Raw genomic sequence first — 18,594 nt, 5'->3', positions numbered from 1 at the left:
AATTTATGGTAACTTTTTTATATTGAGTTGGAGATAGAGAAATCAAAATATTTAAATTTCCTTTATGTAGAATATATGAAATATTTATTTTTATTTTTTAAATTTTAATTTGAGAGAGAGAGTGCATACATATGAGTGTGGGACAGAGGTGCAGAGGGAGAGAGAGAGAGAGAGAGAATCTTAAGCAGGCTCCATGTGTCCCAGCGCAGGGCTCAATTCCACAACTGTGAGATTGTGACCTGAGCCGAAATCAAGAGTTAAACACTCAACTAACTAAGTCACCCAGGCACCCCTGAAATATTTATTAATCAAGAAATATTTGGGAGTGGTGATAATGATAGCTACATTCATTGTGTGCTTATTATGTAGCAGCCAATGTATTTAAACACATTATATAGTTTTCTCATTAATTCTAAAACAGCCCAATTTTTTTCTGCATGAAGCAGCAGAGGCATAGAGAAGTTAAGTATGCCCATGGTTTCACTGCCAGCATGTTGCACAACTAGAGTGTTTCAGAACTTAAATACTAAATGCAGGCATTTACATTTTGATTAGATATGTTTTAATAACATCTGTATTCTAGGCATTATTTCATTCAAAAACTGCTTTTACCTACCATACCAGATGGTCTCTCCATTTTAATGTGCTGGACATTGGTCTGAGTATTTGGGAGATACAAATGATGTACTTTTTCCTTCTGTACTTTAAAATATTAGCTTCATTTGTATGTATAATACAGAAACAATCAGTAATTGGTACTCAATTTATGAAAATTCAGGGTAGCATTTCATACATAAGATGGTCTTATTTTAGATCTTTCTGAAATCCTTTAGATTTTTAAAAATGGCTACTAAAGATTTTTTCTATTACACCTACTATTCACCTTTAAAGTTCTCCCGAGGATTTGAAAACTTTCAGATCCTAGACTCAGTGAACTTATAGTCTAGTTGGAGATACAGCAAACAGTATAAAAGTTATCTGTATGATAAATGGTATGGATAAGTTGAGAAGATGAAAGATCCTTCTAGTTTGGAGTGAATACAAAGCTTAGAGGAGGAAGTGGAGGTGGGCGCTTTGATTTGGGTCTTGTAAGAGAAATAAGATTTAGATGTGTGTGGGTGTAGGAGAAAGGATTATTTCAGAAAGCGGAATGATATGAACAAGGAAAATGCATTTACTGGCAGGATAATTAGGAGAGTGGTCAAAGAAACATCGTGTCAGCTGCCTCAGGTCTTTTTTGGAATGAGGTAGGGTATAACTTGTCTCTCTTTTTTTCTTTCATATCATCTGTCCAACATATTTGACCAAACTTCTGAGTGTCTGTTACATGTAAGATGTTCTGAAAAATGCTGTAGTGGATATATAGGTACATAACACTTGATCCCAGCTCTTAAGATTTTTAGAACTAGCAGGAAAGAGAATATGTACCCATAGAAGAAAAAAGTAACTTAGGAATTTTAATAAAGCACTTTGACATGAAGTATCTCACTTGATCTTCTTAGTAATTCTATGAGATGGTAATGAAGGTCCTTATTGTCATTAATTCACAAAGTAGGAAACATAAATGATTTCAGAGTCACACAACTTGTAAATAAGGAGTGAAGCTTTTGATTTCTGTAGGCTGGTCCCCTTTCTGTAATACTCTGTCGCCTCCACATGTAATACAGGATACAATGTGATAAGTGCCACAAGCAATATAAAAATGTGTATTTAGGGAAGGAGTAATTAATTCTGTCCAGAGGATCTGGGAAAGCTTTGAAGGAAGAAGGACTTTAGGTTGTTGATGTGGGTAATGAAGACTGAGGATCTCCTCTAAGTTAAAGACTTTTGGGAATGAAACAAATTAGTGTTTTCTAGTAAACATACACTCTTACGAGGAATCTTATGGACTTGAATAAGACCTCTGACGTTTTGGCTGATGTATTGAGAGAAGGCCTAGAACTGTCCACAGGGCTTGCAAGAGGTGCCACATCTTAGTTTTGATATCCCTCCCAACACCTAGTAGGACAACATTTTGCATACAAATATCTCCTGCAGAAATAGCATTTTAAGGTATTTTTTGAATAATGAGCAAATCCTTTTCTCTGCATCTTAAATGTTGTGTCCTTTGGAGTTTTAACCATAGCCATACCACTCTTTTCACTCTTCTGTGAACTTAAATGCTGTCATACTTTCAGTTTCTACCAAATATTGGTCTCCAACTGGGCCAGTCCTGTGATCTTCGGAATTAGTTATCTCACTGTCTGTTGGTTATCTGCATAGGTAATTCAAACTCATCATTTCCAAAATTAAATTCATCATAATCTCTCATAAACCTTTTTATCTTCTAGTATGTTTCCTGTCTCTGTTGTTTCCAAACTTGTATGAATGCAGAAGAAATCACTTAGGAAACTAGTTGAAAATACAATTTTTATGCCCTATTCTCAGAATTTCTGATTTAGAAGGTCTGGTATGGAGCTTAGAAAACCATGTGTTTTTTTTGTTTGTTTTTTTAATGTTTTTATGTATTTTCAGAGAGAGAGAAAGCAGGGGAGGGTAGAGAGGTGGAGGGGAGAGAGAATCCCAAGCAGGCTCCACACGTTAGTGCAGAGCCTGATGTGGGGCTTGAACTCATAAACTTTGAGACCATGACCTAAGCCGAAACCAAAAGTCGGATGTTGAACTGACTGAGCCACCCAGGTGCCCCCAAAACCCTGTGTTTTTTTGTTTTTAATTTTTTTTTTCAACATTTATTTATTTTTGAGACAGAGACAGAGCATGAACAGGGGAGGGGCAGAGACAGAGGGAGACACAGAATCTGAAACAGGCTGCAGGCTCTGAGCGGTCAGCACAGAGCCCAATGCGGGGCTTGAACTCACGGGCCGTGAGATCATGACCTGAGCCGAAGTCCTGAAGTCGGACGCTTAACCGACCAAGCCACCCAGGCGCCCCTCCAAAACCCTGTTTTTAATCAAGGCCTCAGATGATTCTAGTGCAATAAGTCCCATGAGTTTGAGAATCACTAGATCTGACTTTCTGGAGCTACCAGTCACCCACGTTGTCAACCTTTGCGTTATTCTGATCTCTTTTACTCCTCAATCACATGATCCCCAAGTTTGTCCCTATTGTCCATTCCTAAGTCAGTGCCCTGGTTTGGGCCTTCAACTGTCTCATTGCTCTTTCAAATCCTTTTTTCATGCTGCATGTAGCTTGTGAGGGCTATCTAAAACAAAGCAAATGGTGCCATTTCCACTGCTTAAAAGTCCTTCACTGGCTCCACCATTACATGAGGAGTAAAGAAATTTCCTTAAAATGGCATGCAAGGCCTTCTAGCCCATGTGGACTTCTTTACCTCATGCCATTCCCTGTCACATACAGAACCTAGCATTTGTTTCCCACTCTTTTTATTCTTCCTCTAAAGTTTTCATATTTCCATATTTTGGTTTATGTTTTAATCATTTATTCAGCAAATATATATTATCTAATATGTGCTAGGCACTGCAGATATTATGATGAGCAAAAGCAGATGTGATTCTTACTCTCATGGAGTTTATAATCAGATGGGGACGCATATTAAACAGTCATTCAAACAAATTAAGTTTTCAACTGTGACATGTGTTACTAGAGTCTATCATAGAGAAATTTGACCTAGTCAAGGAAGTCAGTGTATGGCTTTCCTGAGGAGGTAACAGAGCTCGTAAGGATAAGCTGAGGTTTATTTGAGATAGCTGAACTGCAGGTACAAAGGTCCTAAGAAGGCGGGGAGGTTTGCTGAGTATGAATGATAGAATGGCAGGTATATATACTTGTGTATGTACATATGCAAGTGCATACTGGATAAGGCTGGAGAGATAGATAGGTGCAGTTCATACAAATGTTTGCAGATAATATTAAGGTGTTTTTCTCCCACTTAAGAGGGATGAGCAGCATCAAAGCATTTAAACAAGGTGTGTGTGGGGGGAGCACTATATCAACTTTGTGATTAGAGAATACGACTGTGCTTATAGAATGGATTGGAGTAGGTTCAGACTGAATACAGGTAGGTGAGCCAGAGGGCTATCATAGCAGTCCAAGTGAGAGAGGACAGTAGTTTAGATCAAGGAATTGATGGTAGAAGTGAAGACAAGAGTTACCTGAGGGCAGGGTATCTTTTTTTTTTTCCTTAAGTTTATTTATTTTATTTTGAGAGAGAGAGAGAGAGAGTGTGTGTGTGTGGGGGGGGGGGCACAAGTGGAGGAGGGGCAGAGAGAGAGATAGAGGGAGAGAATCCCAAACAGGCTCAAACCCATGAACTATGAGATCATGACCAGAGCAGAAGTCAGACGCTTAACTGACTGAGCCATCCAGGTGCCCTGAGGACAAGGTATCTTATTCACATTTGAATTCCCTGTGCCCAATACTTCTGTCCTTGGTTTATGTGTTCAGTGAATTAGTGAGTAGTAAATAGATATGGGGAGCAAGAAAGGAAGTCTAATTAGTGAGTTTGAAAATGCACATGGTTGGGGCGCCTGGGTGGCTCAGTCGGTTGAGCGTCCGACTTCAGCTCGGGTCATGATCTCATGGTCGTGAGTTCGAGCCCTGCGTCGGGCTCTGTGCTGACCGCTCAGAGCCTGGATCCTGTTTTGGATTCTGTGTCTCCCTCTTTCTCTCTGACCCTTCCCCATTCATGCTCTGTTTCTCTTTGTCTCAAAAATAAGTAAACGTTAAAAAAAAAAAAAAAAAAAAGAAAATGCACATGGCTAAATCTTTGAAACAGAGTAAGCTTTTATTCAGTCATTCATCGGTATTTATTAAATACCTACTATATACCAGACAGTGTCCTAGGTAGTTTGGATACATCAGAAAACAAAACAGTCAGAGATTTCTACCATTTTGGAGTTTACTTTGATTGAAAGAGATTGAATACAATAAATACAACAAATGAATTACATGTTATGTTGTGAGATGAGGAAGTATTGTGCAAAAAAATTAAAATGAGATAACAGATCAAGACTGTATGGAGGGGAGGTGTAAAGTGGGATGATAAGAGTAAGCCTCATTGAGGAGGTGACATTTGAGTGAAGATTTGAGATGAAGGAGTTACTCATGTGGTGGGCTACCTGGGGGGTGAGAAATATTCAAGGCAGATGAAGTAACCTCAGGGTGAGAGTCTGCCTGAATGTTAAAGGAATAGCAAAGAGACCAGTGAGTGAGCACAGGACAGTAGTAAGAGATGAGGTCAGAGAGGTCACAGATGGTCAGATCAGGTAGAGCTTCATAGACGTTGTAAAGATTGAACAAGATGGGGAGCCATTGGTATTTCAAGCATAAGAGTTATAATCTTATTTTTTAAAGAATCACTTTGGCTTCCATGTGAATAGACTACAGGGAATCTAGGGTGCAAGTTAGGAGTCTGCTGTAGAATCTAGGGAAGAAATGATGATGGCTGAAACCAGGGTCTTAGCAGTCTTAAATAGAGCAGTGAGAGAACTCAAAGCAAGAAAATAACAGTGGTCACTTTGAAGGTCCCAAGTAGAGTTTCCCTAGAAGGCAAACGGAGTTGATTATTAAGAAAGGGCTTCTCTATGAAGAAAGCAATAATGAGCCATGAGGTAAATGTTATACAACAGCATAAAATATCTTCGAAAAACTATTAGGTTATTGCAATAGAAGACCTAGTGAAAGAATGAGACTTGAGAAGATGGCTATTGAATGTGTGTTTTCACTATAGGCTAGAGATAGGCTGTGTTTCAAAGCAATGGTGAGATTCATAGTGGTCCAGAAGTCAAGTGTACAGTTTGTGGTATAAATTGAGATTATCATTAAGTAAATGCTTTGAAATTTCAATGTAGTATATAAATGTGCCATGGTATTAGGATACTGTTAATGTTTAAAAATAGAGTGATAACATCAAGGGGGGAAATAGTAGAATTAGGGGGGAGAAAGGAGGCCTTCAGATTCAGAATAGGCTCATTTAGTTGGGTTCCCTCAAGTTTTTATCTACTATAATCATTGTTTTGTGGTGAGTCAAACTTTTAAACACTCAGATTACTTGTAATATTAATTGTCAGATTTTATATCTCATCCTCAAATAGAAGAGTGGAAAATAATTGTCACCTTAAAGTTTGCTTGATTATAGTGGAGAACAGTTTAAAAAGAAAAAGGCTTCTGTCCTGGATTTGCCATTTACTAGCTGAGTTATTTTAGGCAAGTTACTCAACTATCTGATTTTTAGTGCTCTTGCCAACTTTGTTCTTTGAATCTATGATATAGAATATGAAAAATTGTACAGATGAAAGTGCAGAGCTGGCGAGGGCACTGAGAGCTTCCATGATGATGTCTCAGTTTATTTTCTCTTCTTTTATATCTTATTAAAATACTGAGGGATCAGAAATATTTTCTGCCATTGTTTGTTTTTCATACATTTGTGTTCAGTAAATGTTTATTGAGTGTTTGACCTAATGTTGTTTTTGGCCAGTGCTCTACAAACTTTTTCTGTAAATAGTGGTAGTAAATATTTTTGACCATCTGGTCTTTGTCACTACTCAACAATGCATTGTAGCATGAAAGCAGCCTCCCACAATATGTAAACCAATCGGCATACCCGGGTTTGGCTGTAGTGGACAGTATCAGGCCATGGCCCATACTTTGCCCACTCCAGATTTAGGTGCTGAGAATATATGAGTGAATAAAACAAGTAAAGAATATTTTCCCTTGTCAAGTTTACTATATACTAAGAGGAGGTAAATAAAATGTGCAAATAAAATACAGTTATCTCCCACTTCTCAAAAGTTAACATTAAGCCTCTGCTTTTGTGTTAGTGTTTATTTTGACTAACTGAAAAAAATTTGAAGAGGATTTTTGCTTTTATGAAAAAAGGCAAAAAGTGACAGTGGCACTCAGCATTTGTTTTGGAGTGAGCAGTTACAGAGGGCACAACTCTAGCAGCAAAAGTAGCACTGCCAAGCTCCTTTCTTGGGAACTACATTTAGCATCTCAGCATCAAGCTGTCATAGCCTTGAACTGGATCTGTGAGCAACTGTGCTTTATCTCAATTTATTTTGTGCATCTGTTAGCAAGATGTGTCCTAGGGTATCAGAAAAGCCTAAGGTTATTTTTTTTTTCTGCGAATGATCAAAATTTTTTTCATATAAATTAATGGTAATTGCTTCTTTGCTTTATGCCATTTCAACTTACAGAAATTTTCATATGAATGCTGTATTTTGGATAGTGTGAGAAATCTGTACACAATATGACAGTTGTGAAAGGAAGTGAATTCTAGGGCAGGAAATTTTAAGCAGAGTGGTCAAGGAAGACCTCATTGATACATGGGCACAGACCTGAAGGATAGGAGGAAGCCAAGAGATATCTGAGGAAAGAATAGGCCTGGCAGAGGGAAGAGCAAAAGAAAAGGTCCCAAAAGCCTATAGTTAAAGAAATTGTACTGAAATTGTTTTCTTTCTTGGCATTTTAATGGGAGATGATCATGCACATCAAAGCCATAAGTCATAACCTCTTGTCTGTGTGTGCCAGATGGGTGAGGAACAATACTTGGAACAATTCCTAGAATTTGATTTACGTGGATTAAATTTATGTTGTATGATTTAAATGTTAATACTTTTTGCATTGTTAAAAAATTCAACTGAGTAAAATTAAAGTTCTTGCTGCCTTTATTCAACAATTCAGTGACTTGGGCAACATCTAGTGTGTGACAAATAGAAAGGAGCTCTAAAGAGCTGTACAAAGTGAAAGATTTTATATTTATAGACAGAAAGGAACAGAAACAAGGAAGTTATACTAGGCAAAAAAGCAAATTGATTACATTACTTTTCCTTAAGGGGTGGCAGGGGGTCATCAGGCAGGTTACCTGACTAATACTGATCAGGTAATTCCTGATTGGTTGGTTTATGAGTCCCTTTCTGGGAGAGGTGAAACTGTAATTAGATTCTCAGTTGGGTAATGTGGGGCTTAGCATAAGTGACTCCCTTTTGGGCCAGTTATCTTGTTTTTAATAAACTTAGATGCTTGTATGTGGCTTTTAGAATAGTCGTGTCAATTGCCTAGTCTAAGGTATAGTTTCAGGTAACCTTTTCTCCCCAAGTGTATTTGTCCACTTTCTCAAATTCAACTTATGTACGTACATGACTCAGACAAATTTCTGAATATGAAAATTGAAGTTATTTTTCATTAAGCGGGTCATTTCTTTGTAATAAAGACTTTTTATTTCACCAGTACAGGTATCTCTTAAGTACCCCTGAGTTGGAGATTAGCACTTTGAGAGAAACGAGTTATAAATTGTGTTATAGCCTTATTCTCAAAGACCTTACAGTCTTGGGGTGGCAAGATTTACATAAGTGGCAATTAAAGAAGCAGGGTGATGTGGTGTAATCAAGTCCAGAAGTCAGAGGCCTGTGGTTTTAGATTCTAAGAATGTCTTATTGCTCTTATTAAATATCAGTGTGACCTTAAACAAATTAAACTCCATAGGTTTCATTTTCTTCATTTTTCACATGAGGTCATTGTACTGAGTAATATTTATTGTTACTTCTAATTTGAAAATGCCACAAGTTAAACTTGGGCTTCCCAGTCTTTTTCATGACACACATAGAAAATTTAAACATCTGTCCAGCACACCGGGGTAAAGTGATGACATGTTCATAGCCAGGGTAGTTGATCTAGTCACTCTAGGTTCTGCTTGCCCACCCGGAGGTCTGAGGGTGATCAATATCTACAGCATACTTACAACTCATCTTTGTGGCTAAAATCGTTAATAAGAGAACAAAATATAATCAGTTGTTACTGAGTTAAGGGCGGTAGAAGTTCAGAGAAGGGAGAGCTAAGTATGGGGTCCTGTTATTGACAGGGGCTTTATAGAGCATGTGCTCCTTGGAGGATGTCTTAGGAGTATGAGGCACAGTAAGGGTGAATCTTCATCCTAAGACAACACGATACATGCAGATTTCAAGTTTCAAAATAGCTCAGATGTGCTTTAAAGAAGAAGGGGAAAAGAATAAAACCAAACCCCAATTGTGAGTCGCTAGAGAGCTAGGACCATGTATTAGTTATCTTTATTTCCCACATAGAACCCTAGGGCCTAACCAGTATGAGGACTGGTAAAACATTTAGAGGAAGTAATGAGAGATAAGATTGGAAGAGTGCACGATTATGTGTAGCTGATTTTTAAAATGTCAGTTTGGGGGGAGAGAGCTTTGATTTAGCATTATAAATGTGAAACTAAATAATTCTAATGATGTGATTAGAAGCAGGAAGCCCTCACTATAGATTTTTGAAAGGAGGTTTGCATGTTGAAAATGTATATTTAAAAAAAAATTTTTTTTTTTTTTTTACATTTATTATTTTTGAGAGACAGAGACAGCGCAAGCAGAGGAGGGGCAGAGAGAGAGGGAGACACAGAATCCGAAGTAGGCTTCAGGCTCCGAGCTGTCAGCACAGAACCCAACGCGGGGCTCGAGCCCACGAACCATGAGATCATGACCTGAGCTGAAGTCGGATGCTTAACCGACTGAGCCACCCAGCCACCCCGAAAATGTATATTTTTTAATAGTTATGTTCAAGATGGAATAAAAGGAAAAAAAAATAGCTAAGGTATCAGAACTCAGTGGAGCTGAGCTACTGTCGTGTAGCGTAAGCATTTACCAACAACATTTAATGATTTATTTCTATGGGAAAAGTCATTTTGAGTTTCATTGTTAGAAATGGTTTGTAGATTCCCAGACTGGCCCCAAAATTCCATTCCTACAAAATGTAGGTGAAATATTATACCCTATTTCACAATTACAGTGGTAACTAAATAGTGAAAAAATACTAATCAGTGCTTTTTAAATACACTTTATTTTATAAAACAGTAACAATAAATGATAATATAAATTATTAATAAATATATAATAAATTATATATATAATTCTGAGAAAAGAGTAAGCTTAATTAAAGAGGAATGAGAAGGTAGATGCAAACTTAGGAAGCTTATGAAGGGAAAGTCTGAAGCTAGCATCCCAGTTCTCCATTAAGGTTAATATCACTTCAGAGCTCACTGTATCATTTTCCTGTTTATGGGTGAATTTAGAAAAAGCGTATACCTAGGGCGCGCCTGGGTGGCTCAGTTAAGTGTCCGACTTCGGCCCAGGTCATGATCTCATGGTTCATGAGTTCGAGCCCCGCGTCAGGCTCTGGGCTGACAGCTCAGAGCCTGGAGCCTGCTCCAGATTCTGTGTCTCCCTCTCTCTCTCTGCCCCTCCCTAGCGCGCGCGCTCTCTCTCTCTCTCTCTCTCTGTCAAAAATAAACATTAAAAAAATTTTAAAAAAATATACCTTTATTAGGCTGCTGTTAGGGAAGTTTTGTGGGTTATTTACAGTATTGTATGGGCAGAGAGGAGAATTTTTTTGTAATGCCTGGCTCGATCTGGGAAATAGAGAAAAGAGGAAAGGGTTGGGCAAGCAGGCAGCGTAGAAGGGGGAAGTAGGGTTACTCTTCCTGGTAATTCCCTCTCTTTGGTGGCTAAGAGCCCAAGTATTGGGAGGATTTCACACTGAAAAGCTAAGCCAACTTGATTGAATCATGGTTTCCAGGTTTACGTATGGATTTTCCATGCAACAGAATTGGATCGCTGTGGGTAAAGGACAAGGGAAAGGCATTGCCTGTCACCTTTCCTCTGTACTGGAGGCCCCATGTAGCACTGCCCCAGCTGCTTTCTTTGTCTCCAGGCTGGCACCTCAGGAGCAGAAAGAGCTTTAGAATGCTGTCCCTCTTGGCCCATATTTCCACAGGTGGAATGGGGACAGAGACTGCCCAAAGGACTTCCCAACCAAGGCCATCTCTGGAAGAGGCACAGAGAGTTCAGTGCCTGCTGCTGTCTGGAGTTCATCTTTGAATTAGCTCACCCATTCTTTCTCATTCCCAATCTCATTCTTAAAGTTATTAAAATTTTAATATAGATTTAGAGCTTGTGGATTTAGAGCAGGGTATATAAGTAAGGGATTCTGCCTCCTTGGTAAATCACAGCAGGATAGCATCCAGCTGTGTTCATATGAAAGGGAGATTTCTAAGATTGAATTAGTTGAGTAAAACCTGAAAGGAATATTATTCTCCCAGAGGGGAAGGAATGAGGTGGTGGGAGGAGTAGTTCTTGTTACTGACCACCAGGTGGTGCCCCTAGGCCAGGATCAGTAGGTGGAGATGAGGGGATAACTGTCCTGACAGGATGTTAATAAATACAGCATGACTTGAGAAGTAACAGGAGATCATTACGATATGAGCTAGATTGAGTACAGTGACTGTGATATAGTAGTAGGTGCTCTTTGTAAATATTGAACTGAAATGATAATTGTGGAAATGGAATAGATAATAGAAGAGTAGGTAGGATTTAATGACGGCTAGAAAAAAATTAATGGCAAACAAAATATAAAACCTGAAGATTTGTTTGGGAGGAGTTGTAAGACAGTGCCCATTTTCCCACAAAGCAGCTGAAAAATTATAATTTTTTTCTTTTTTAATCTTTTTTTGTCCAAGATTTTATTTAAATTCAAGTTATTAGTTAACATATAGTTTAGCATTGGTTTCAGAGGTAGAATTCAGTGATTCTGGAAAATTACAGTTTTTGCTGAACACCAATTGATATTGCTGTTTTCTATGTATTTAGTATAAGGCAAAGGGAATATTTTATTTCCTGTCAAGGGAATACTATGAGCTTGGAAAAGTGGGGTTAAATCAGAGATGGAAATGTATTTGGCTTTTGAGTTGTTTTCTGTTAAAGATACTTTACAGAGCATAACTTAGTTGCCAAAATAAAGAACTTTTAGATTTATTAACCCTCATTTAGAGGTTCAAAATGTGTATGTTTCCTTTATTATAGTATTTTATGTAGTGGCCCAAAAGATGTTTTGATTATCCATAGTGATCTTAGGTTGACATTTAATATGGTTGTCATAAGAATGAAGGTACAGGTAAGGTGTTCTTGAACTTAGTAAATTTGATTTTGCAAAGTTATCATAGGGTCCCTTCTAAAAGTTTTTTTGTTCATTTGTTTTAATCTGAGTTACATTCCTATGTTTGGAACAGCAGCTTTTGTGATGAAGGCTCAACATAATACAAAGTTGTGTTCACTCTTTAAGTTAAATCTAATCTCTTTTGCCTTTACATTACAAAATAATTAGACCTTTAAAGGAATATGTGACCTCACTTCTGCTTTTCCTTTTTATTCACGAGGCAACATAGCCTTGAATGTTAGTTGTGAGGGAACAGAAATTTGGCATCTAAAATCCACTACTCTTTTTGTTTGAATTGTTGAACTGTCTTCCCTTGTGACTATTAGCTCTCAAAGACTCATAGGTAGGTAAGTAGATAGAAGGACAAACCAGGATCATGAATTATATAAGGTAATCACTAGAACAGATTGGAGTTTTTTTTCAGAAGTCATAGCAAGTGACTTATTTTGAGGTTCCATTGTTCTGACCTGTGATCTTGTGAGTCAGCGGGAGCAGACTATATTATACTTTGGAGTTTTCATACTTTATATTTGCATTGATTTGTGTCTCTCATTTTATATATAGATGGACTTTGAAAATACCCTTTTCCTAAGTAGAATCATTTTAGATATATAAAAGATGTTTGATTTTAAAAATTAATCTTATGACAAGTCTCTTTGCAAAAAGAATTAGCAAGGATTTATTGGTTTAGATATTATAAAAATATTCATACCTGCTGCCAAAGATCAAGTCAAATATTTAAGTAATTTGAGAGAGGGAGGAGGGGAGGGAGAGAGTACATGTGCATGAGTGGGGGAGAGGAGCCGAGGGAGAGAGAGGGGGAATCCCAAGCAGGCTCCAAGCTCAGCACAGAGCCTGACACAGGGCTCAATCTCACAATCCTGGGACCATGACCGGAGTTGAAATCAGGAGTTGGACACTCAACCAGCTGAGCCAGCCAGGCATTCTTCAAGTAAAATATTTATTAAGATCTGACAAATATATTTTATTTTATCATAGTAACATCTTACTGGGGTAAGGAGCCCTGACTCAGATTGCACAATTGTAATACTGAGGAAGTTAAGAATTCAGAAACTTTGGGTTACAAAATGAGCTACTTGTGACACATTAATTTCCAGCCAATAGATCCCTCTCTGTTGCTAAGTGATTAGCAAGACTCATAGACTGCTAAGCTTTAGGGACAGTCCTAATCAAACTCCTCATTTTACAGTTCATTTTTACAGGTCTGAAGATCTTAAAACTTGCTTGAGGTTATACAGCTAATGAGTGATACCAGCTTCAAATCCCTGGATTCCTTCTGATTCTGTGTTTAGGGTTTTTGCCTTTTTATCCTGTTGATCATGTCAGAAAATTGAAGAATAACAGTTCTGTCAAGCAGGAGAAAGGAAAAGGTGAAAAGAAAGTTTTTTCTTTTTCAAGATATTGGTGACTAGATCAGCTTGTTTGAATGAGGGCAGAAATCTAAGAGCAGTGACAAAAACTGGTTTCATTACTACCTTTTCGGTTTCTTTTCTTTTTTTTTTAATGCTTATTTATTTATTTTGAGAAAGAGAGAGAGTGTGAACAGGGGGAGGGGCAGAGAGAGAAGAGAGATAGACTCCCAAGCAGGCTCCGTTCTGTCATTGCGGAGCCTGACTCACACAGCCTCGATCTCAGGAACCTGGGAGATGTTTATCTGAGCTGAAATTAAGAGTCTGATGCTTAACCAACTGAACCACCCAAGCACCCCCTACCTGTTGGATTTCTTATGTTGTTACTTTTAAATAATTCTTGTCTTCTTTTTCAGATGAGTAGCAATAGAAATAAAATTATAATGATTCCTTAGAGTTATCTTAATACTGTTCATCGTTAAAATATGAGCAGTGAAATTCTGGATTCTCATATATCTAAAAAAAAAATAAGAAAGTAGAGTAATTAAGTATTTACAGGGCCCTAAAACAAGGCCTTTTCTATTTACTGAGATAACCAGTTAACCATACAGTCTCTATGGAGCTATTTCTGCATTGTGAGGTTGAGGGTAGGGTAGAAAAGAGAACTCATGATTGTAGTCTCACGTTAACCACAAAATAATGTTGGAGAATTATAGCTAAGAAAGGGGGATGAAGGTAAGAACCATCCCTCCATCATCTTTCTTATTGCTTTAAAATACCAAGAAACCTGCCCTGAGAATACTGAATTTCAGTGACTCGTTCAGTGATTGAGAATCTTTTCCACATGGTTGTCCGTGATATTTGCAAGAATGTTTTGTGGAAATGAATTTGTTTTAATAGTATTATTTAGGATTGTACTCAGCTTATCGAGTATCTATACAAGACCTTTTTCATGTATATAATGTAATTTATATTGCATGCCAGCTTTTTGAAGTAGGTCTGATCTCCTGGTTTTGTTTTGTTTTGTTTTGTTTTGTTTTTTTCACAAATAAAGTAATTAGGGCTAGGCAAAATTTCAAACTTGCCTAAGACCAGAGAGCTAGTACATGGCTAAGTCTAATTTTTTTGCTCATTTGATTATAGCACATATGGCTCAATAGTGTACGTTTTTATCATGTACTTAATGTGAGCAGTGTAATATAAAGGCAGAGGGTATAGAAGATCTTAGAAGGACCTAGACTGCCAAAAAGTTGGTTAACCTTCCAAGTCTTTGGAAGATCCATCTAAGGAGACTAATTTTCCTAAAACACCTAAGGGGAAAAAAAAAACAAAAAATCAATTGGTCTTAGAAATCTAAAGTAATATTTGAAGCTTGATAATTAACTCTTATAGTAGAAATGAATAAAGTAGAAATTTAGATAGAAGAATAGAAGTTTCCCATTACTTTCCATATCCACTGTCAAAAGGCCACAGTGAAATTGTTGTAATTCCAGAAGTCACCACCTCCAGAGTCTAACCTCTGAACAGTACCTGAAAGTAGGAAATGCAAGGTTATTTATTTATCTTTGCTTCAGGTAATCTAACTGGCAGATAATGTGACAGTAGCAATGATTCTTTTTATTTTTTTATTTTTTTAAAAAATTTTTTTTTTCAACATTTATTTATTTTTGGGACAGAGAGAGACAGAGCATGAACGGGGGAGGGGCAGAGAGAGAGGGAGACACAGAATCGGAAACAGGCTCCAGGCTCTGAGCCATCAGCCCAGAGCCTGACGCGGGGCTCGAACTCACGGACCGCGAGATCGTGACCTGGCTGAAGTCGGACGCTTAACCGACTGCGCCACCCAGGCGTCCCTCAATGATTCTTTTTAATTCTGTGTTTTTGGTGTTGCTTCTCCTGCCAAGTTGCTACAACTATCTGAGGGGTAAGACAAGAATTCTGGAGCATTGTACGAAAGAAAGTTCTTTTTGAACCTTTCATTAACACAATATCTTAGGTTTGAAGGGACTTCTATAGTCATTTTATTCGTCTCTGTAACATTCTTCCCAAGTGGTTATCTGGCTTCTCAAAATCTCCCAAAGAAGCCCATTCTACCAGGCATGCCTCTGTTAGACAAATCTAACATATTAAACTGGAATCTGTATTAAATTGCATTGCTTCAGTTAGGGCCAGTCACAGTATGTAATGCCTCTGCAGGCATGAATTTCTTTCATAATGTGTGTTTCTGAATAATCCCTTCTCTAGGCTAATAATCTCTAGTCTTTGGGATATTTTTTTTCTTTCTTTCTTTTTAAAATGCTTATTTATTTATTTTGCCTTGGGCGGGGGGGTGGCAAGAATCCTGAGCAGGCTCCATGCTGTCAGTGCAGAGCCCAACATGGGACTCAAACTCATGAACCCAGAGATCATGACCTGAGCCGAAATCAAGAGTCGGACTCTTAACCTAATGAGCCATGCAGGCTCTCTATTTCTTAATTCAACAAATATTTATTGATCCAGGCATTCTAAATGCTAGAATGCAATAATGAATCTTTACTATAAACACTGTACTGTGAAATATTACTGTCTCTGTTTTATTTATTTATTTATTTTTTAATTTTTATTTTTTCAACGTTTATTTATTTTTGGGACAGAGAGAGACAGAGCATGAACGGGGGAGGGGCAGAGAGAGAGAGGGAGACACAGAATCCGAAACAGGCTCCAGGCTCTGAGCCATCAGCCCAGAGCCCGACGCGGGGCTCGAACTCACGGACCGCGAGATCGTGACTTGGCTGAAGTCGGACGCTTAACCGACTGCGCCACCCAGGCGCCCCTACTGTCTCTGTTTTATAAGTGAGGAAAACAGAAGATTGAAGTTGAAGTGACTTACCAAGTTCACACAATTGGTTAGAAATTTACTGGATGTCAGAACCATGCGTAGCTCCAAAAGTCATGCTTTGACCACTACTCTGTTGTTGTGGGTCTTGCCAAGAATAATCACATATAAGCCTAGAGTAGATAAGTTCAAGAAGAAGGTTGGCCTAAAAGAATGGCTTAAAAGTACTTCCTAGGTATGAGATTATGGGGATTCTTGGGATGCTAGATGAATTTGGAGTCTTCCTGGGCTCCATTGGAAAACTACACATCAAGTAAATTCTTGACAGTCACAGATCTAAATTTGTGGTTTCAGCAATTCACTAAGGACCTCAGAGGTCCATGACAAATAGGGAATGCTTCACAAATTTCAATGTCATCCTTGTGCATGGGCCATGCTAATCACTTGTATTGTTCCACTTTTGTATATATGCTGCTGAAGCAAGCATGGGGCTGTTCTTGCACATCATAATTTGGAATATTTAATCATATTGGTCCATCAGCTCTTGATTATTCCAGTTCTTCTGTATTCTTCTTAAATGGTGGTGTGCAGAACATAATATCCAGATATGTATTTAGCAGGGACTAGAGCTGAGCTATCACTTCCCTAATTCTAAGGTGCTGTTCTGTTCTTTCAATGTACACAACTCCATTTTGAAATTGTTTTTCCTTTTTACAATGTGACTTTTTTCATAACTTTAATTTTCATTTGGTGAAATTCATAGAATTTAATTCAGCACAATTGAAATTTTTATAGATAGTGCTTTAAAAATACAGATGCTTAGTAATTTTGAGAATGTTAGAAAAGAACACTTTTTTGAAAAACTTATCTGTTTCTAAAATATTTGCTTTTAAGAGTAAAATGCTTTCAAATTATATCTTCTTTTAATACAGTATTAAGGGTGGAGAATGTCACTTAATATTTCCTACCTTCACCTAATTTTTCTTATTTTATATTTGTAGTATTATTTAATGTATGGCTGTATTTTTGTGACATTTTTAAAAATCCAGTCATTTATTATACTTAGATCTTCAGGTACATTTGTTTTTTAATCAGTGCTCAGTTCTTTTTCGTAAGGTGTTTTCTTTAATGTCTGGTGATACTTGAAATCCAAAGAGGTTTTGTCTTAAAAAAAAAAAAAAAAAAAAAAAAAAAGAATTTCTAGCTCAAAATTCAGCTTACTAAGGTAAAACAAGTCTCTGGGATTGCAATAAATTATCTCCCAGGAAATCAGATGTGATGACAGAGGAGTGGTCTGGGTCTGTAGGGGCCTAAGAAAAAAAAGTTATTGTAGTTGTTGTTAGCCATTTATTTCTTTTTAGGATGCTAAGATAGAAAATGTTGTTTCTCTAGCATATTTGTGTTATGATGTTTCTATACTTCACATAGATTAAAAAAATTAAAATTTTTTTTAATGTTTGTTTATTTTAGAGAGAGAGAGAGAGTGCAAACAGGGGAGGGGCAGACAGAGAGAGGGGGACACAGAATCTGAAGCAGGCTCCAGGCTCTGAGCTGTCAGCACAGAGCCTGATGCAGAGCTCAAACCCACTAACTGTGAGATCATGACCTGAGCCGAAGTTGGACGGATGCTCAACTGACTGGGCCACCGAGGTGCCCCTAAAAAAATTTTTTTTTTGTATTTATTTTTGAGAGACAGGGACAAGGCGAGCAGGGGAGGGACAGAGAGAGAGGGAAACACAGAAGGCTACAGAGCTTGCCACAGGGCTTGATCCCACAGACTGCAAGATCATGACCTGAGCTGAAGTAGGCACTTAATCGACTGAGCCACCCAGGTGCCCCTATATTTTTTAAAAGTAGTATTAGCACTTTCATTGAGGCTGTTAGAAAAATTTCATTCTACAGTGCAGAGTTGCAATCTTGAAAGCAATATTTGACATTTGAATATTGCTTTCCTGGTTTGGATGTGAATTTTTTTAGTTGGAGAGAAATTCTCATATTTGATTTCTGAGCCAGAGTCTTAATCAGATGTTGACAATTTAATTTGAACATAAATCTTTTTAGCAAGTATCAGTAGCAGGGAATTAATTAATTTCCTGGCTTACTTGAGAAAGATGTCACTAGAAAGCTTTATTTATGATTTCTAAAGGCCCTCTGCTGATACCTTCTGGTATTGCTGAAAGTATGTTAGTTGAAATAACATGCAAATTGTTCTGTATTACACCAATGCTTCTTACTGCCTGCAGTGTGTTTTAAACACGGTTTTCTTGGTTATTCCTAATATAATTCCACCGTCTTATTTTTTTTTTTTTCAACGTTTATTTTTTATTTTTGGGACAGAGAGAGACAGAGCATGAACGGGGGAGGGGCAGAGAGAGAGGGAGACACAGAATCGGAAACAGGCTCCAGGCTCTGAGCCATCAGCCCAGAGCCCGACGCGGGGCTCAAATT

At 37.8% G+C, this 18,594-nt stretch overlaps 1 protein-coding gene and 1 non-coding gene across 8 annotated transcripts in view; one reads left to right on the top strand and one right to left on the bottom strand.

Annotated features, from left to right (window-relative positions):
• The window catches only part of TMCC1 (transmembrane and coiled-coil domain family 1), a 242,260-nt gene that overhangs the window by 64,620 nt on the left and 159,046 nt on the right, over nucleotides 1–18,594 (top strand). The gene's annotated exons all lie outside the window — the stretch shown is intronic.
• LOC123607750 lies at nucleotides 16,530–16,633 on the bottom strand. The gene has a single exon (XR_006716898.1). It is a non-coding gene; the product is annotated as a U6 spliceosomal RNA (small nuclear RNA).

The sequence above is a fragment of the Leopardus geoffroyi genome, chromosome A2 (genome assembly GCF_018350155.1).
Source record: "Leopardus geoffroyi isolate Oge1 chromosome A2, O.geoffroyi_Oge1_pat1.0, whole genome shotgun sequence".
NCBI lineage: Eukaryota > Metazoa > Chordata > Mammalia > Carnivora > Felidae > Leopardus > Leopardus geoffroyi.
This window is presented reverse-complemented; position numbering and strand designations above follow the sequence as displayed.